The sequence below is a fragment of the Pleurodeles waltl genome, chromosome 6 (genome assembly GCF_031143425.1).
Source record: "Pleurodeles waltl isolate 20211129_DDA chromosome 6, aPleWal1.hap1.20221129, whole genome shotgun sequence".
NCBI lineage: Eukaryota > Metazoa > Chordata > Amphibia > Caudata > Salamandridae > Pleurodeles > Pleurodeles waltl.
The window spans coordinates 382,891,971-382,913,820 of record NC_090445.1 but is presented as its reverse complement, the minus strand read 5'-3'; the positions used below and the strand labels follow the sequence as shown (position 1 = coordinate 382,913,820).

Below are 21,850 nucleotides of genomic sequence, written 5' to 3'. Positions count from 1 at the left end.
AAAAAAGATTTTTTCCATTTAGACCAGATTATAGGTGCTTCACCCGGGATTGTTAAAAATAAAGGAGGAGGTGGTATGTTCTACGTTGCTGAAACTTTGTCAAAAACCTCTCATAAAAGGTTTATTTTCTTATTCTTGAACAATATTAATGTAGATCACTTCTTTATTATGTCTTTTAACATCTTTATATGATGTAAGACTCCAAAGGGTGTTTTTTACAGGAAGTTCTTCTTGTTCTGTTTATTTCTATTTTTTTTTCCTTCGTGTGTCTCTATACAGAGCTTTGAGAACCAGACCGATAGGCAAACCAACTCCTGGCAAGGTAGGTAGAGTTTACTTTAATGTATAATCCTTCACACGTCAGAAGGTTATTGAATACGCGTGTGAAAGGATACGCGCAAGTGTGAATATGCGCTAGTTAGAATGCACGCGGCATAACACAACAGTTTCCTTCTCGGAGGAGCCGGCAGTGTCATGCACGCGGGCAGGATTATGCGTGCGGCAGGGTTGTTCACATGACACTGGCTCAAGTATTCCTTATGGTAAGAACCGACAAAGTTATGCATGCGGCAGGGTTATGCATGCAGCAGAATTGTTTACGCGCAGGCAGTTTAAAAAATGCGAGCTCGCTTATTTTAACAAAAAAAGAAATGGGAGCGCATTAGGAAATCCCCAGTAAACGCTGTAAACTATACAAAGCGTTTCTTCAAATCATCAATTATGGATGACAGGGAAAGAGTCACACAGCGCTTAAGGTAACACAATAAATGAAGAGTTCCTCCTCCTGCAGAATAGTTAAAATATCCAACAGACTCACCAGGGAAAACAGATTTTTTGGAAGCGTTCCTCTTTCTGTAGTATTAATAAAATATATGACAGGCTCCCCAGAGGAATCAGTCTTTTTCATGAAAGTCGATTTGAGGAAGTAAAAGCAGACCAGTTGCCCAATGAAGGTAATTCTAATATGTTGAGATATTCCAAAAGGTTCAGACCCTCGTCACCAGTGTAATAAAGGTGATCCTGAGGATTGTTAATTCCAGTGGTTTCTTTATTAAAATAAAGAATATCCCATCCACATAGACAGCCACACCAGCACTCATATCTCCAAATGCTTCCTCCCTGAGGAATCTAGAATCCTCTTACATTCTAACTCTCAAATGATGCGCAGCATGCATTTCTCTCCAGATCCCACACACGTCCCTAATACTGCTTTTCAAAGGAAGTAAATGTGAATGATGATGTCATTACCAACCCCAGTTTAATGTATCTGTATTTGATATTTACATATTGGACATTGCTAGGAATCCCATTGTAAAAAAAAAACATGACTGGCACATGGATAGGTACATTGATTCTAAGCATTTAAAGAAAGATTTGTAATTTTCCTCATTTCTGTTTTGAGATTAGAATGATGCCTCTCAATTGCACTATGTTGGTAATTTGTATAACGAGCCATGTGTTTCTATTTTTAAGTGATCACCCTAAATATCGGATTGAACCATGTTGCTGAAATACATTTCCAGTTTTGGCCTTTGCTTCTGTGTTTTCATTTGGTTTAGTCTGATTTGTTTAATTGTATTTCAGTGATTTTTTGCAGGAAAAGTCAAAACAGCAAGATAGATCTTCTAATAATATAGAGCCTTTTAGTAATCTTATATCTTGCCTTAGTATAGTCCCATGACTTTGTAAGAGGGGGTACATAGCTGTAGGAGAATGAATACTTCACCTAGTCCTGGACAGGATCTAACCATGCTTATCATTAGCTTATTATTAGCCATCTGCTCTGATAAACTTTAATGAATCTGGCACATTTGTGAAACATGTGACATCTGCCTGGTAAATAGTGAAGTTTGTCTTCTATTTGCACAGCCGTGAGCCAACTTGTGCATATTGCCTGCTATTTAGCAAGCTGATAGTAGTGAAGTTTTTTCATTATTTGCTCATCCACTAGCCAAACTAAATGCAAAATCTACTATTTAATCACAGTTCAGATAAATAGTACACTTTGTTTGCTATTTGCGTGGCTGTCGACCAACAGTACGTAACATGTGGTGCTTAGCTGGCTGTCAGGTAGTGATATTTGCCTGTCATTTGCATGGTGACTGGCTATACAGTGCAAAATCTCTATTATGTTCCAAGGGGGTAGGTAAGTAGTGAAGATTCTCTGCTATTTGCAAGGCTACCAGCCACCTAGTAAATAATCTATACTATTTAGCATGTGGATGGGTAAAGAGCAGAAAAAAAAATCTATATGTACCCATCAACCAGCTCAGTAGATGCCACATTTATAGCCTGTATTTCTACAGTGCCCAGCAGGAGTCACACAAGCAGTATTTAGACATAGTATCCTGGTCTGGACTGTTGTGTGCACCTTTCGGGGTCCAGTGAGCTGTCTTTGGCTTTCGTGACAGGTGCCAAAAACACTTTCTTGAAGCTAAGTTGCCTAACAATGAAGAAACTCTTTGAGTGACTGTTAAAGCAACTCCTTACAGACTCCACTCTCCTCCCATGATCCACTTGTGTGACGTTCCCTTCACAAGCAAATGTCAACAGGATATATTACAATAAAGAAATACTAATATAAGTGGCAGCCATGTTCCCACTGAGCCAGCTTGATGGTTTAGTGAGTTAAAAGCTTCCTACTTAACTATCAATTCTTCACCACATAAATTAAGGTTATATTTGTTCTGTGTTTCTAACAATCTCATCTGTCATGAGGTACTTTGAGTTGTTCCCAATGTGGCAATTTTGGAATTCCATCAATCAGTAACTATAATAAGAAGAAGACACAGCTCCAGAGATTCCTTTGTTTGGTTTCACATAAGCTTTATTCGGCCAACAGACCATCAAAGCAATACAGTACAAAATAAATAATCATCATAGATAAAACAGTACAAATCTATCATAACCGAATTTAAAAGAGAATAAAATCCCTGCTTGCCCAACTTAAAAACAATTAAGATCATTGTAGATAAAAGTTACATATACGCCATGCCGCTACTAAAAACTTGCTTACAGCATAAATTAACACATTTGAATTGTGGCTTTTTAAAATCCTCAAAGCTAAAGCACATTTTCTTAACTTCAATTCCCGACAAATTTTGCTGATCCATTTAGACCTTGGGGTTGAGTAAGCAGGACAAAAAAAACATAAAATGTTCTACTGTTTCAGAGGAATTGCTACAGCCAGGACAAATATCAGAAATTGAATTGGATCCCCATCTGCTCGTCAAGGCCACCAATGGTAATGTTCCAAAGCGGAATCTGGCATACAGGCCTTTACCTAATAGGTCAGGTATTATATCTAAGTATAATTCGAACTCGGGGTACCATTTAAAATCAATAAACAAATTAGTTAAACGACCTTTAGATTTGTGGGAAATGTAGTTGCTGCGTATATAGGAGCAGTAAGCTCCCTTCAATGCATTTACATGGGACTTCGCAAGTTGATGGGGATTCTCCCAAAAATCTCTCAATCCCAATGTACAAAACCAGCTGAATACGTGTTTGATCCAAGGGATGGAGATAGAGTTAGGACATTTTAACAATTTTAAAAGGGAAAACTTGTATACGACCAATTCGGGGACTATCCATAGCCTCACACAATACAACAGAGGTCGTAGAATAATTAGGTCAGCCATTCGTTTTAACCCTAGGCCTAGAAATAGGGGAATTAATGGGTGCTAATGGGGCATGCACATAAAGCCCGTGCAAAGCTATTCTCAATTTTGGTTATTCTGCTACTATCTGACATGCCCCAAATCTCTGCGCCATAGGCAGCAGCACCCTGCCCCTTAGCCACATAAATCTTTGCTGCTGGGGACTACAGCTTTGCCAATCGTACTCCTATAGAGGCTCAATATGGATGCTGCCCGATGTTGCAAAAGCCCAGCACTCTTGCTAACCTGTTCCTCCCAGAGAAGTGAATCTGTGAGCTTCACACCCAGATAATCAATCGAGCTAACCTGGTCCAGAATATCACCATCCAACCTAATAGTACGTTTCTTCCGAGGGCCGGAGCGAAGCACCATCAATTTAGTTTTCTTCAAGTTCAACTCTAGACCAGAATTCCAACAGAATAAATTAAATCTGTCCACAAAAATTTGTAAACCCATAGGGGTTTTCGAAATCAATAGGGAATCATCCGCAAAAAGAAGAATAGGAATTTTCTCATTGACTAAAGTAGGAGCATCATTCTGACATGCCCATAGTTCTTGCACCACCTCATTAATAAATAGAGAGAACAGGAGTGGTGCAAGCACACAACCCTTACGGGCACCTCTTTTAATTGGAAATTTATTAGTCAGTTCACCTTGGTTGCCCCACCTTACTTGCGCATATGTGCCTTCGTGCATGCGTTTCAATAGTTGAATTATATTGGCTGGTATCCCTATTTTGTATAGCACTTTTCAAAGCTTTTGTCTTGGGACCAAATCAAAAGCAGAATGCAAATCAACAAAGGCAACGTATAAAGTTTGCTTTGCCAGAACTACATATTTCCAATGTAGCACAGCCAACCTAAAGGCCTGGTCAACCGTACTAATTCTAGGCCGAAACCCCGCCTGAAGCGGTGAAAGAATCTGCTGTTCCATAACCCAGCTCGATAGTCTAACTAGCAGCTGTTTGGCAAAGATTTTTTGCAGATTGTCAATTAAACTAACCGGTCTATAGTTGGTTGGGAGATTTGTATTACCCTTTTTGTAGATGGGGATAATTTCTGCACCCTTCCACGTCTCAGGAATCTGTCCTCCTTTTGTGATTTTATTTGACAATAGGTTGATATACCAGGTTCATATAGATGGCTCAGATCTATAAAGATCGCCTGGGAATTTATCAGGTCCCGGGGCTTTACCAGATTTCAAGGAATTGATAGCATCGGCAGTTTCTTCTAAGGAGAAACAAATGTGACTCCCATCGGGTAAAGAAATGGCAGGGTTAGCATTTAGTAAAGTAAGGGGGTCTAATCCCACGTTATCACAATCAAAAACCCCAGAGGAGGTAGTTCCCTCATAAAGAAGAGAGAATTGCTCCACCCAACTTTCAGGTTGAACATGGTTCCTTAGATTAGACCTACCCCCTCTCTCATGTTTAGTCAACAATTCCCAGAAAAGCGTGTTATTATTTGTTTTTGTAGCATCCAACAACTCCTGCCAAATTCAATCTTCCCAAGATTTCTTCGATTGTAAAATTTTCTTTTTATACATGCATCTTGCTTGTTTGATCGCCCCCGGGGTCCCGACCTTAATAGCCTTTTTTAGGCCGGACTTGGCCCTCATACACAAATCATTAAACCATCTACTGTTAGTCGGAACCCCGCATCGCAGGCTTGCCGTAGCCGCCTTTTTGTAAAAAATACTTTGAAGTTTGACCATCATATCTTCATGGATACCAAGAAGTGGGATGGCCTCAGTATCAAGATCTTCATAGGCTGACAAGTTATCTAAAAACATTTGGTAAATCTCCCGTAACAAGTAGGGGTTCGACATTACTTTGGGCCACCCTACCTTTGTATAAGCATTGTTCAAGATGGGGGAGGGACCGTTGTAAGTTGCATGTTCGAGGTTCTGCCAAATATATTCCCAGAGAGGGTGAGCAACAGGGGAAAAGGATCGCTCTCACACCTGGAATCTACCCTCATATCTAGCAACAACGGCCAAAGTCGCACATCCACTAGAAAATAATCAGTAACACTAGTCAGAGAACCTCGTTGAAATGTAGGTGCAAGGTTTAGATCAGAAGGATTACGGCGATTACAAGTCCTAAGGCCAAACTTTAAACATAATGTGGCTAGCTGGGCAGCAACACGAAAGCGTGGACAAGGGCTATCACCATTCAATTGTGCAATCCCCCATAATTCGTCCTCCTCCACAGTTTAATCACTAAAAAACGCAGAGGGTTCGAAAGTACAATTTACATCCCCAGCAATAATTAAAAAGGAGTTAGTTTGGATAGTATCTAAAAGGTCAGAAAGTAAGGTTAAAATATGTGATTCTGATCCACATGAAACAGATCGGGCGTATACATTAATAAGAGTTATGTTAAAATTCTGTTGGAAAGAAATTTGTAAACCCATCAAGTCGGTACAGTCAAATTTTAAGACCTTATAATCACATTGAAGTTTTAAATTTAAGAGGATTAAAAGTCCCCCTTTTGCACGACCTGTTGCTTTCTCTGATGGCTGTGCAGGGATATTAAAGGAAAGAAACCCATTTATACTAGTTCAACCCTCAACCCAGGTTTCTTGGAAAAGACACACATCTTGGGACTTTATGTAAGTAACCCAATCCATGTCGTCCAGTTTCCTAGCAAGGCCAGCAAGATTCCAAGTCATGATGGATAAACCATTAGTGTCCATTTCAATATCATAGGTTGGGGGTGGAGCATCCTTGTGGTTCAACTCATTGGCGGTGGTCTTATCAAAACTATCTGTTATAGCTTCCTCTAAATTGTCCCTGTTAAGAACTTTCTGGCCAGAAGACAGTCATACAGAACCATGGTGCATAAATTCGCCTTCCTCCCTAGAGCCTCTCCTATTAACATGGGCAATGTAACCAGACACAGGGACCTGCTTTAAATCGGCTAGTTTAGAGACTAGCATAATACCTCCTCCTTTTTGCCCCTTGTACTGGCACATGCGTGCAACAAAGTCAATGAGTTGGCCTGCCAAAGATTTGTCCAAAAACACAATCGAAATAACATCGAAGTTTGACCCAGAGGGACTCCATCTCTCAGTTTTTAGAATGTCCGAGTGTATAACTGAAAGGCATTCCTGTTGATGACATAACCAGTGAATAACCGTATTAAGCCTGGACTCTAGGTCCTCAACAGACCTGGATGACAACTTCGGAACATTAGTTAAGAAAAGAGTATTGTCTCCGTACCTAGGACCTATACTCGTTGAAGACATGCCTAAAGCACTATTAGCTCCTTGGGAAGAAATAATGCAGGTTGGATCCTTAATCAGAGGGTTGACAAGCAACCTATTCGTAATAGGAGGAGGGCTGTCCCCTTTGTTTGAAATATTGGTAGTAAAATTATGCCTCATAGTAAGGTGACGATTTGGTGGGGCAAGGGGACTGCCGACAGTGTCAACACCATCCACTGCCGTAGCTCCACCAAGAGAGATACTATTGCACACTGTGTATTTACTTTTAGAATGGGCTATATGAGGAATTAAATTAGCCTCTGCGGCACCCATATAAAAGCCAGTACTTTGGGAATGGTTGGTTGGCCCCCTCGCATACATTAGTATTAGATGAAACTAGTTCGGCTGCCAAGATTCCACCTGCCCCAACTGCTTCTGACATTTGGCATTTACATCTCGGTTGTTGAGCCATATTCCCCTGGAGGAGTTTGGTTAGCTGCAATGCTAACTTCCTAACTTCATCTACTCTATGAAGAATTAGAGGCAAGTTAACTACACTAGCAGGTGGTTCAGAGCACGTAACAATAATAGGAGGGGAATGGCAACCTCGATAGCTGTATCAGCCATGTGGAGGTCATGGGTATCGATCAGATCACCCTCCTCAGTCAAAAGCTCAAAGCGATTTTTACATGGTATGTTAGGGGCCAGCCTTATCTCAGGGCTCATTGGTAGGGGTATACATTCTATTTCCTCTACGTGAGAAGTCCCCTGGGTATGTAAAGGATTAGAGGTGCTACTATAAGCCACAATACCCTGCTGAGTTGAGGGAATAGTGGCATTAACAATGGGCAACTTCCCTGCACCATCAATTGGTTCCCCAGAGTCAACTGTTTGGTCCTTTCTCTTCTCATTGAAAAACTCCTGGATCCTCTTAGTTTGGAGTGAAGGCTTCTTCTGGGGCAAGGTTCCATGGGTACCTAGTTCACTATTAAGTATGGCCTCCACCTCCTCAAATCGTAGATCTATCTCATCGAGTGATTTCGGATCACCTTGAACGATCTTGTTAGTTAGTTTCCTAGGTCGCTTTTTCAGTTTTTTTATATCATCCAGTGGTGCCGGCGGGCCAACAGCTTTCCTTTTCCCCATAGTTCTAAAATGACAATGATAGGCAGAAAAGGAAAGGAAAGGTCTTACTTGGGAGCTTCCTTTAAAGGAACTAGTCCCGTCCCGGCCTCAATCGGGCGATGACGGGTGAAGATGGGCCCGTCTTGGCCCGGTCTTCGCCCGGGCACACGCCCGGGCGTGTCTCGCGCGCGTCCCACAGGGAGCGCGCCTCTCTTATGGACAGAAGAGAAGCCGGAAGGTGTGTCCTGTCCCCCCTGGCAACGGGACACTTGGGCTGGCGAAGGAGACTTCTGGAACGGGACGCTTGGGCTGGCGAAGGAGACTTCTGGAGAGAACGCGTCCCGCGGGAAGTGCGCCTCTTTTATGGCCGGAAGAGAAGCCGGAAGGTGTGTCCTGTCCCCCCTGGCAACGGGACGCTTGGGCTGGCGAAGGAGACTTCTGGAGAGAACGCGTCCCGCGGGGAGCGCGCCTCTCTTATGGCCGGAAGAGAAGCCAGAAGGTGTGTCCTGTCCCCCCTGGCAACGGGACGCTTGGGCTGGCGAAGGAGACTTCTGGAGAGAACGCGTCCCGTGGGGAGCGCGCCTCTCTTATGGCCAGAAGAGAAGCCGGAAGGTGTGTTCTGTCCCCCCTGGCAACGGGACGCTTGGGCTGGCGAAGGAGACTTCTGGAGAAAACACACAAATACAAATACAAATAAATACCAACAAGGGGCCTTGCATGGCTTGGTAAATCTCATTTGGGTTTTATGTTGTATTTGCGACGATAGTCTGTGGTATGGGGATGTTAAAGTTCCCACACAGACAGTGTGTGAAGATAATGTTCAGGTTCCCAAAAAAAAGAATTTGCGAAGATAATGATATTCAAGTCCAGAGATTGTGTGCGATCACAGGCATATTCATGTCTCCACAGAGATGGTACGTGATTATAATGGTGTTTTTAAATTCACCACAGATACAGGGTCACTATAGGGATGTCCCACACTGTCACACCAAAACAGTGTGTGAGGTATACACGATTTACCCTGGGGTCTTTATACTGCAGAATGTTACCAGCTGCTACCATCCATATGGGAACTATGTGTATTTACCTGCTTAGGGGGGATTAACCTTTCCTGGATGTTCTTAAAATATACTAATGTGAAAAATACTTGTGATTCAGGATCCTGCTTCACATTTCCAAATATATAGTTATATCATCACATGCACAGTACAGTGTTTGAGGGGACTCGGGCATTTGCTCCCCTCCTTGTGAGGACCTACTCCATGATTCCCATCTGTGATTGAATACAGTTGAAGGAACATGGCTAAATATGTATTATATAATCAATATACAGAAACAACATCATAAAGCATTTGTGTAGGAATTGCTGCTTAATCCTAGAGGTACAAAAAAGCATGCATTATGCTAATAGTAACCATGCATGCCAGAACAAGGCATGCCTTAACAACACAGTCTGAACCACGAACGCATCATTTCCATTCATACCTTCACCATGCATGCCTTTACAACCAATTTCATTGTAAAAGCATGCCTAGCTAAGGCATATGTGGGAACGCATTGTGGTTCTGTCTTGAAACTCCCTCCCACCCACCCTGAGGCACAAAACTACCCCCACCCGTAATAGCTAAATTACCCAGACCCCCCACCTAGCCTAAGCCCTAAAAAAACTACACTGACCCACCACCCATGCCCCTAAAAATTAAACTACCCCAACACCGTTCCCACGCTGAGGCCTAAAACATTCCCCACCCCTACGAACGAAACTACAACAACAGCTCACCCACCCTAAGCCCTAAAATAAAAGTTACTCTGATTCCCTGCCTCTAAAAACTAAGCTATCCTGACACTCATGACCAGAGCCCTAAAAACGACCCCGCCCCTAATAGCTAAACTACCTCGACCGCCCACCCAACCTAAGCCCTAAAAGTAATACTACCCTGATCTCCTCCGCCGCCCCTAAATATTAAACTACCCACCTACACCCTAAGCCCTAAAAATAAAACCAACCCCTACCACCTACCTACCCGTAAAAAATAAACTACTCACCCCCATGCAACATAAACCCTAAATACCAAACTTCCCCAAACCCCTACTCATGCCTCTATAGAAAAATACCCAACCCCGCCACCCACCCCTTAATCCACACCCACCTCTAAAAACTACCAACCAACCCTGCCCCAGCCCCACTTACCTCACTGCATCCTCTCCTGCTCTCTGCCTTTTTCTGTGCCTTAACCACACGTATGCGTAGCTTGGCACATGCGTGGTTAAGGCACTAAAAAAAGGCAGTTGTTGTTCTGGCAAGTCTGGTTACACTTGCCTGGTACATGTCTGTGTTGTTTACAATGCATGGTTAAGGACATTTCCCTAATAATGTATCAGAGTATTTACTATATATTAACACAGAAAGGTATGAAAAACAGTATTCAACCCCTTGTTTAGAGCTCAATATCTTAGGAGCTAAGGGAAGTAACACATGGAAAGATTAACAGATGGAATCAAGCAAAGTGGATTAGTGGGACACAGAATTTAAGTAGTAACTTACTGTTTTGTCAAAGTAGCTATTGGGCCACATCTCCCTAGGAATGTCCTGCTATGAGAATGTTGGTATAAGGATGCTGTGTGATAATACCCACAGCGATAGCATGTGATCACTGCATAGGGGTGGTGTTTGATGATGGCCACAGAGATGGTATATACTTACAGTAGCACAATAGTCTCTAAAGAGATGGTGTCTGCAGCTATGATAAAAGTACCCACAGAGGTAGAGTGAGATAATAATTATATTCAAGTCCTCACAGGGTTAGTGTATGCCTAAAGGAATATACAATTCTTCACAGAAATAGTTTTTGAATGTAATCATGCCCAAGTCCCCACAAAGATATTGTGCGATTATAATGACATTGAGCACCCACAGAGCTGGTGTGTGTTGTTATTGGGATGTGTACGTCCCCACAAAGATAGCATGCGACGATGATCATGTTCAAGACCCATATGAAATGTTTGATTCTCCACCCAGAGAAAGTGTGAAGTTAAAGATGTTCAAGTCCACAAAGAGATAGTGTGTGATTATAAGTATGTACAATCTTCCACATTGATAGTGTGTGATTATAGCAGTGTGTTTGTTCCCAGAGAGATGGCATAGGATTATAGTGGTGTTCAAGTCCTCATACAGATAGTTCGTGATTATAGTGGTGTTCAAGTCCTTACGGAGATAGTGTGCAATTATGTGATTGTTATAGCACTCAGAGAGATTGTAGGGGAGTTAATCACATTCAAGTCCCATAAAGATAGTGTTTTATTATAGCAATGCTCAAGTCCCCACAGAGATAGTGTAAAATGATAATCTTTTTCAAGTCTCTGTTGAAATAGCATGTAAAGATAATATGTAACTCGCCACACAGATAGTGGGTGAAGATGCTGGTGTTCAAGTCTAAACAGAGATTGTGTGATAATAGGAAATTAATAGTCCCCACAACAATGTTCTGTGATTATGGTGGTGATCAATTCCCCATAGGGATAGACGTGGTTATTGTGATTTTCAAGTCCCCACAGAGATTGTGTAAGAAGATAATTCTGTTCAAGTCCCACTGAAATAGCATTTAAAGACAATGCAAAGCCTCCACACAGACAGTGCATGAGGATGATGCTCAAGGCAAAACAGAAACAATGTATGATTATAGAAATGTTATATTTTCCACATACATAGTATGTGATTATAGTTGTAGTCAAGCCCCCACAGAGATGTGTGTGATTATAAGAATGATATATTCTTCTCAGAGGAGGTGTCTGGAGGTAAACCTGTTTGTGTCTCCACAGAGATAATGTTTAAGGCAATCTTGTTAAAATTCTCACTAAAACAGTGTGTAAGGACACACCTATAAAGTGTAAACATGAGGTTGTTCAAATCCAAGAAGATGTTGAGTGTGTAGGTAGTCATACTGAAGTCAACTCAGTATAGAGTGTCATAGTGTCTTTCCTGAGAGACAGCATATGAAGGTAATTGTGTTCAAAACCACTGAGCTGGTGGGTAAAGATAATGTTCATGTCCCCTAACAGATAGTGTGGGAAGTTGATGATGTGTAAGTGGAAATAGTGATAGTATGTGATTGTAGGCATGTTCACACCCTTACAACACTAGTGTTTGGTAATAGAATTGTTATAGCCTTTACAGAGATGGGGTGTGAAGTTCATTTTGTTCGAATCCTCACAAAGATAATGTTTTATCATAACATTGTTTAAGCCCCTATAGAGATAGCTTGTTGTTATTGTTATGTTAAAGACTCCACAGAGATAGTGTGTAAAAACAATCTTGTTCAAGTGTTCACTGAAATTGTGTGCGAAGACAATGTATAAGTCTACACACAGGTAGGGCGTGAACATAAGGACCTTCAAGTCCAAAAAGAGATTGTGTGTGGGAAGGTAATCATGCTCAAGTTTCCTTAAAGTTAGTGTGTTATAATAGTGATGTTCAATTACCCCAGAGACAGATTGTGAAGATAATTGTGTTCAAGACCAGTGAGATCGAGTGTGAAGATCTCAATATATCCAGGCATCTAGGCCCTCATTTTGAGATTGGTGGTAAAAACCGCCTACCGCCAAAACGACGACCGCCAAAAGACCTTCGCCACGGCTACCAGCCGTCCGCTGTATTATGACCACAGCCAGATTTCCGCCACAAGAATGCCAGAAATCCAGCTGTGTACATGCCGGCGGATGGCGGGAAGGTGGTGCTGCTGCCACCTGCAGCGCCACGCCAGTAGACCGCCGCCAGCCGTATTATGAGCAATAATACGACCTGGCGGCATTCTGCTGGCAGGCGCTGCTGGTGGCAGCAGCGCCCCATCCCGTCTCCTACCAGAGGACCCCCTGCACACAGGTAAGTCTGGTCTCCGACAGGGGAGTGGGGAGGAGGGTGTTGTGTGTGGGTGTGTGTGAATGTTTGTGTGTGCGTGTTTGCGGGTGTGTGTTGCATGTTGAATGCGTGTGTGCATGTATGGAGGTGTGTGTGCATGTATGTTGTGTTATGTGAATGCGTGTCTGCGTGTATGTATGAAAGTGTGTGCGGATGTGTGTGTAAATGGATGTATGCATGCATGGATGCGTGTGGGAATGGTTGTGTGTATGCGTGTGTGTGTGAAGGGGGCATGAATGTATGGGGGCATTGGAGAGGTGGGGGGGATAACTGGAGAGGGGGGGTAGACCCCTAACTGTGACAGGGAAGGAATTCTCTGTCACTGATAGTGCCTACCGCCATGGTTTTTGAGGCGCTAAGAAAGCCACGCAAACCATGGCAGTAGGCGGAGTCATAATCCCGCAGGCGGAACAATGACGGTCGCCGGGCTGGAGATGGTTATCTCCAGCCCGGCGGCTGTTACCGCCATGGCAGTCAGAGTGCTACATTGGCGGGTTCGCTTCAGCCAACCCACATTGGCGGGTTCGCTTCAGCCAACCCGCCAATGTCATAATATGGCGGTAAGTACCGCCAGCCTGTTGGCAGTACTTAGCCCCATATAAACGTCGACCGCCGGGGTCGTAATGACCCCCATAGTGTTTTATTATATTGATGTTGAAGTCCCCTTAGAGAAAGTACGTGGGGCCAGATGTAGCAAGTTTGCAAATTGCGACTTGCAATTTGCGAGTCCATCCGACTCGCAAATTGCAAGTCGCAATTTGCAATGCAGTACGGTGTCTCAGACACCGACTGCGACTCGCTATGGGGTCGCAATGACCCACCTCATGAATATTCATGAGGTGGGTCGCAAATTGCGGCCCCATAGCGAGTAGAGGCACTCGCAAACATGGAGGCCTGCTGTCGTCAGCAGACCTCCATGTTCGTGACTGCTTGCCAAAAAAACAGTTTTTTTTTTTTTAAGTGTAGCCCGTTTTCCTTACAGGAAAACGAGCAGCACTTTAAAAAAAAACGAAACCTTTAGTTTCGGTATTTTTTAAGGGCAGGGAGTGGTCCCTTGGACCACTCCCTGCCCTGAAAAAATATTTTTGGGTCCAGTCACAAACTGGAAGGGGTCCCATGGGGACCCCTTCCAATTTGCGAGTGGGTTACCATCCACTTGAAGTGGATGGTAACTGCGATGCCATTTGCGACCGCGTACGCGGTCGCAAATGGTATTGCATCCCACTGCGACTCGCAAATAGGAAGGGAACACCCCTTCCTATTTGCGAATCTGAAATGCATATTGCGAGTTGGTAACGACTCGCAATATGCATTTCTGCATAGCAAACCCACGTTTGCGACTCGCAAATGGCGATTTTCGCCGTTTGCGAGTTGCATATGGTTTGCTACATCTGGCCCCCGATTATTGGAATGTTAAATTCCCCATAGAGATAGTGTGTAAAGATAATCTTGTTTAAGTCCCCACTGAAATAGTGTGGAACGACAATTTCCAAGCTGCCACATAGATAGTGTGTGAGCATTGGGATCTTTAACTCTCCACATACTGTGTGAAGAAAATCATATTGAAATCCCTACTAAAATATTGTTTAAAGACAATGTTCAAATCACCATACAGATAGAGAGTGATGATTAGGATGATTAAGTTGAAATGTAGGCAGTGTATGATTATAGGAATGTGCATGCCCCCACGGAGATGATGTTTAAAGGTAATCATTTTCAAGTCCCCAAAAAGGTAGTGTGTGACTTAGGGCCTTCTGCGAGTCGCTATGGGGTCGCAAAGACCCACCTCATTATATTAATGAGGTGGGTCGCAATTTGCGACCCCATAGCGATTCAGGGCACTCACGGGGATGGTGGCCTGCTGGGAACAGCAGACCACCATGTCCGTGACTGCTTTTAAATAAAGCAGTCTTTTTTTTCAAAGTGCAACCCGTTTTCCTTAAAGGAAAATGAGCTGCACTTTGAAAAAAAAAAACGAAACCTTTAGTTTCAATATTTTTCAGGGCAGGTAGTGGTCCATTGGACCACTACCTGCCCTGAAAAATATATTTTTTTGCCAGACACAAAGGGGAAGGGGTCCCATGGGGACCCCTTCCCGGTTGCGCCTGGGTTACCATCCACTTCAAGTGGATGGTAACTGCGCTTTGCGGTCGCAAATGTTAATGCATAGCATTGTGAGTCGCAAATAGGAAGGGAACACCCCTTCCTATTTGCGAGTCGGAAATGCATTTCTACATAGCAAAGTGGCTTTAGCGACTCGCAAACGGCGATTTCCACCGTTTGCGACTCGCTAAACCCTTGCCACATCTGGCCCTAAAAGTGATGTCCAAGTCCTCATAAAGATAGTGTGTGGTAATAGAGATGTTCAAGTCCCCACAGAGACAGTGTGTTAAGATAATCATGTTCAAGACCCACTAAGGCAGTGTGTAAAGGTAATGTTCAAGTCCCGTGAGGATAATGAAGTTCATGTCCAGAGATAAAGGACTTGATTCACAAAGCTAAAGTTAGACTTTTGATCTAATTTTAGACCAAAAGTCTAACTTTACTACTTTTCGATATTCACAAAGGTAAGTTACCGTGAGTATTTTAACATCCACACTCGGGGTGGAATCTCCACGAGTGCGGAGATTCCACCCCGAGTGTGGAGATTCCACTTGAGGTACAGAGATTCCACCCCAAGTGCATATGTAAAGATAGTACTCGTAACTTACCTCTGTGAATACCGAAAGTCGTAAACTTGACTTTCAGTCTGTTTACCTTTCTGAATTGGGCCCATTCTGTTTATATCGCATGTTCATGTCTACACACAGATAATGTGTGATTATAGTTGTGTTCATGGGATGATTATAGGGCCAATCAGATCCTACAGAAATAGTGTGCGAGTGTGTTCATGCTCAAGACCCTTGGTGATAGTGCCTAAAGGTAATGTTTGAGTGCCTATATTCTGCATGAAAATAAAAGAGAACAGAAACAGTGTGGGCCTGATTCACAAAGGTGAACTCTCAATTTTGTGTAATTATATATTTGTTTGGAATTCCCGAAACTGCATTTTAATAGTAAATTCAAAGGTGTGGAGACTCTAAAGTTGGGGTAAAAAACTCTGCACATAAAAAGATACAACATGCCTATCTTTTTATATGCGGTGTTCTCCGCCCTGACTTCGGAGGCTCTGCACTCATAAACTTATGATTAAAATGCAGTTATGTGATTGCCTTACAAATGTAAACACAAAAGTGCACATTTACATTTATGATTCAGGCCCTGTGCGATTATAGGCATGTTGGACCCTCCACATAGATTATTTGTACTCATAAAAAGTTTATGTGCGGATATAATGATGTTTAAATCCCCCCAAAGATAGTGTAGCAATGTAGGAATGCTCAAATCCCCACTGAGATGGTATGTGAAGGTTATTATGTTTAAACCCTCACAGTGTAGTATATGGCTACAGTGATGTTCAAGATCCTTCAGATATAGGGCTCCATTGTTGGTTTGGCGGAAAAATCCATCCACCAAACTCCTGACAGGGTGGCTGCTGCCTACGCAGCGACCCCCCCCCCCGGTGCTATTATGGGATTCCTGCTAGATCAGCGAGCGCAAACTTAGACTTAGCGGGAAACAGGCTACAGCATGGTCTCTGGCTAATAATTGAGCCGGCGGCAATGCTGTTGCCTGCAGGGTGCACCAGCACCTTCTCAATGTTCACTGTCTGAAAAGTGGACAGTGAACATTGCAAGGGTGCTGGCAATGGGGGCCCCTGCACTGCCCACCCCAAGTGCATAGGCAGTGCAGGGGCCCCCCTGTGACCCCCTGCACCTGTTCTCCGACAACCTTTTCCGATCTCACTGCTCCCTTTTCCAGCCCAGGTAATTGAAAAAGCAATTAACACACAGCTCACTGACTTCATAGAGACCAACCACATCCTCGACCCCTCCCATTCAGGATTCAGGAGCAACCACAGCACCAAAACTGCACTCTTAGCAGCCACAGATGATATCTGCACTCTACTGGACCACGGCGAAATAGCAATCCTCATCCTCCACAATCTCTCTGCTGCCTTTCACACCGTCTCTCATACCATCTTGTGCACCAGACTACACAGTGCCAGCACCTGCCACAAAGCCCTGGAATGGATCTGCGCCTTCCTAACTGGCCAAACCCAGAGAGTCAGGGTCCCACCTTTCACCTCAAAGCAGATGGAAACCAGATGCAGAGTTCTCCAGGGCTCCTCCCTTGAGCTTCACCCTTTTTAACATCTACAAGACCCCACTCACCGAGATTGGGACACACCACAGGCTCAACATTATCTCATATGCAATGACACACAGCTCATTCTCTCCCTCACGGATGAACCATCAACAGCCAGAAAGAATTGGTATGAAGGTAGTTGATGACTGGATGAGAGACAGCTGCCTCAAACGCAAGCTCAACTCGGACAAGACAGAGATTCTCATCTTGGGCCCCACCACTACTGCCTGTGATGACACCTGTTGGCCCAATACCCTCAGAACTGCCTCATCTCCTACTGACCACGCACGCAACCTTGGCATACTTCTCGACTAATCACTGTCCATGGCCTGCCATGTCAACTCTGTCTCATCGTCTTGCTTCCACACTCTACGCCTGCTCCGGAAGATGTTCAAATGGATCTTCAAGTGGATACCCATTGACGCAAGAAGGACAGTCACCAAGACACTCGTCAGCAGTACTCGACTACGGCAACACACTCTATGCCAGAATCAATAGGAAATTCCAAACTGGACTCCAGAGAATGCAGAACACCTTGACAAAATTGATCCTGGACATCCCCGCTACAGCCACATTTCCGATCACATGAGAGACTTATGTTGGGGTCTATAAATCCCCACCGTATACTAGGGACTTACAGGTAGGTTGTCAGGGGCAATTATAATTAGGTCTAATTTGCATATGCCATTTTACACAGAGCACAGAGGCTTCTACTGGGTACCTTGTGGTACTTACACCTTGTGCCAGGTCCAGTTATCCCTTATTAGTAGAATAGAGGTTTTCTAGCAGCTTAGGCTGATAGAGGTAGCTATAGCTGAGCAGCTTAGGCTGAACTAGGAGACATGCAAAGCTCCTACTATATCACTTATATCATCTAGCACTATATTACAAGAAAACACAATACTCAGAGTTACTAAAAATAAAGGTACTTTATTTTAGTGACAATAAGCCAAAAGTATCTCAAAGGATACCCTCACTTAGGAGGTAAGTAATATACACAAATTATTTGTACACATACCAAAATCAAGTAAGTAACAGTAAGAAAAGTAGTGCAAACGATGTAGAATCACAATAGGATGCAATAGGTAGAAATAGGCCTAGGGGCAACACAAACCATATACTCCAAAAGTGGAATGCGAACCACAAATGACCCCAGGCCTAGTGTAGGTTGTAGATGGTCCCTGTGAGTGTCAGAAAACACTACGGGTGTCCAAGATACCCCACCCCAAGACCCTGAAAAGTAGGAGTAAAATTAACCTACTACCCCAGAAAGACAGTAAAGTCGAGATAGGGGATTCTGCAAAGACAACAACTGCCAGCAAAACACTGAAGATGGATTCCTGGACCTGAGGACCTGTAAAGGAAGGGGACCAAGTCCAAGAGCCACGCAAGTGTCCAGGCGGGGGCAGGAGCCCACTAAACCCCAGGTGAAGGTGCAAAAGGACTGCTTATGAGTGGAAGAAGCCAAAGATTCTGCAACAACGGAAGGTGTCAGGAACTTCTCTTTTGGTCAGAAGATGTCCCATGGCGTACTGGAGGATGCAGAGTTGGTTCCACGCAGAAAGACCTCAAACAAGCCTTGCTAGCTGCAAGAGTCGCGATTGAGGATTTTGGGTGCTGCTAGGGCTAAGGAACAACCATGATGTCGCCCCTTGGAGGAGCAGACAGACGGTCGCTCAGCAACTAAGAAAGCCCCCACAGAAGCAGGCAGCACCCGCAGAAGTACTGGAACAGGCACTTAGAAGATCTGAGGACAGCGGTCAACTCAGAGTCACAAAGGAGGGTCCCACGATGTCAGAGTCCAACTCAGAGAGTTGGGCAATGCAGGATGGAGTGCTGGGGACCCAGGCTAGGCTGTGCACAAAGGAAGTCTTGGAAAGTGCACAGAAGCCTGAGCAGCTGCAGATCACACAGTACACAGGATTACTGTCTGGCGTGGGGAGGCAAGGACTTAATTCCACCAGATTTGGATAGAAGGGCCACTGGACTGTGGGAGACACTTCGACCCAGTTCCTGTGTTCCAGGGACCACGCTTGTCAGGATGAGAGGGGACCCAGAGGACCGGTGATGCAGACGTTTGGTGCCTGCGTTAGCAGGGGGAAGATTCCGTCGACCCACAGGAGATTTCTTCTTGGCTTCTAATGCAGGGTGAAGGCAGACAGCCCTCAAAGCATGCACCACCAGGAAACAGTCGAGAAAGGCAGCAGGATGAGGCGCTACAATGTTGCTGGTAGTCTTCTTGCTATTTTGTTGTGGTTTTGCAGGCGTCCTGGAGCAGTCAGCAGTCGATCCTTGGCAGAAGTCGAAGAGGGAAGTGCAGAGGAACTCTGGTGAGCTCTTGCATTCGTTATCTGGAGAATAGCCCAGAGGAGAGACCCTAAATAGCCCTCAGAGGAGGATTGGCTACTGAGAAAGGTAAGCACCTATCAGGAGGGGTCTCTGACGACACCTGCTGGCACTGGCCACTCAGAGCTGTCCATTGTGCCCTCACACCTCTGTATCCAAGATGGCGGAGGTCTGGGTCACACTGGAGGGGCTCTGGGCACCTCCCCTGGGAGGTGCTGTCAGGGGAGTGGTCACTCCCCTTTCCTTTGTCCAGTTTCATGCCAGAGCAGGGCTGGGGGATCCCTGAACCGGTGTAGATTGGCTTATGCAGAGAGGGCACAATCTGTGCCCATCAAAGCATTTCCAGAGGCTGGGGGAGGCTACTCCTCCCCAGCCCTTCACACCTATTTCCAAAGGGAGAGGGTGTAGCACCCTCTCTCAGAGGAAATTCTTTGTTCTGCCTTCCTGGGACTGGGCTGCCCAGGCCCCAGGGGGGCAGAAACCTGTCTGAGGGGTTGGCAGCAGCAGTGGTTTGGCAGTACCCGGGTTCTGCGCTAGAGACACGTGGATGCATGGAATTGTCCCCCCAATACCATAATGGGATTGGGGGTGACAATTCCATGATCCTAGACATGTTACATGGCCATGTTCGGAGTTACCATGGTGACGCTACATATAGGTATTGACCTATATGTAGTGCACGCGTGTAATGGTGTCCCCGCACTCACAAAGTCCGGGGAATTTGCCCTGAACAATGTGGGGGCACCTTGGCTAGTGCCATGGTGCCCACACACTAAGTAACTTTGCACCTAACCTTCACTAAGTGAGGGTTAGACATATAGGTGACTTATAAGTTACTTAAGTGCAGTGTAAAATGGCTGTGAAATAACGTGGAAGTAATTTCACTCAGGCTGCAGTGGCACTCCTGTGTAAGAATTGTCTGAGCTCCCTATGGGTGGCAAAAGAAATGCTGCAGCCCAGAGGGATCTCCTGGAACCCCAATACCCTGGGTACCTAGGTATCACATACAAGGGAATTAAAAGGGTGTTCCAGTGTGCCAATGAGAATTAGTAAAATTAGTCACTAGCCTGCAGTGACAATTTTAAAAGCAGAGAGAGCATAAACACTGAGGTTCTGGTTAGCAGAGCCTCGGTGATACAGTTAGGCACCACACCGGGAACACACACAGGCCACAAACTTATGAGCACTGGGGTCCTGGCTAGCAGGATCCCAGTGACACATATGAAACACACTGACAAAATAGGGTTTTCACTATGAGCAGAATCCCAGTGAGACAGTAAAAACACCCTGACATATACTCACAAACAGGCCGAAAGTGGGGGTAACAAGGCTAGAAAGAGGCTACCTTCGTACACTGGTTAACAGTGCCCAGGGCACAGTCAGAGTCAGTAACCACTATTATGAGTTCAAAGGTTTGCTGGGGTAATCAAGGCAAAAAGGATGCCTTTCCCACCTACACCTTATAGGTCATCCATAATTACCAATCTTATATGGCTCAGCTTCACTTCAGATTCCAAGCCTTTTGTCACATCCTGTGCCAAGTCAATTACTTTGCTCTCCAGCAGAGGGAACAAAGGCCTCACCACCCAAAAGAAGTAATTAACAGTGGTTCACTCAGCTCCTGAGGAGGAAGGGGTGGGGAAGAAACCTGCATCTGTTAAATACCTGTCATACTGTAACAGAGTGGAGACATCCCAGGCCTGATGAAAAAGGAATGAGCCAACACAAGAGGCTTCTTTTGAAGTTCCTGACATGATGTCAACTAGGGGTAGTGCTGAAGCCCCCAAAGGAGAAGTGCACAGAGACTTCTTGATGGTGTCATCTGAGATTGGCCCAGCATGCTCTGCCGGAGGGTTGCTATAGAGGTGGAGCAGTGCTGCAGCGCCTCTGGGTTACTTGGCATCTAGACCTTTCTACCTTATTTAAAATCCCTTGTACAAGAGAAAGAAAAAGAGTTTGACACTGGAATTTGATGGTGGCCAGCTGGAAGGTCAAGTCCTCTGCTGCCCTGATGGATTAAGGACTCTGGCCCTCATTACAACCCTGGCGGTCGGTGTTAAAGCGGCGGTAATACCGCCAACAGGCCGACGGAAAATAAAATGGAATCACAACCATGGCGGAAACCGCCAACATAGACAGCCACTTTAACACTCCAACCGCCACGGCAGTAGAAACAAACACAGCGGCGGTCACCGCCAACACACAGGGGGAAGACAAAGTACCGCCCACTGTATTTCAAGACGCCTATCTGTCACCTTTTCTGGGGTGGTACCAACGCGATCAAAAGCACGGCAGAAACAGTACACAGAAGGGAAAACACTCACCTCTCGACACCCACGAGGAACCAGGAC

General features: G+C 44.7%; 1 long non-coding RNA gene across 1 annotated transcript in view; it reads left to right on the top strand.

Moving 5' to 3' along the window:
* The first annotated feature begins 269 nt into the window (after window positions 1-269).
* The window catches only part of LOC138299772 (uncharacterized), a 601,676-nt gene continuing 580,095 nt past the window's right edge, over window positions 270-21,850 (top strand). The window contains exon 1 of the long non-coding RNA XR_011204833.1: window positions 270-322. This is a non-coding gene — a long non-coding RNA (uncharacterized lncRNA). The remainder of the gene's footprint in view (window positions 323-21,850) is intronic.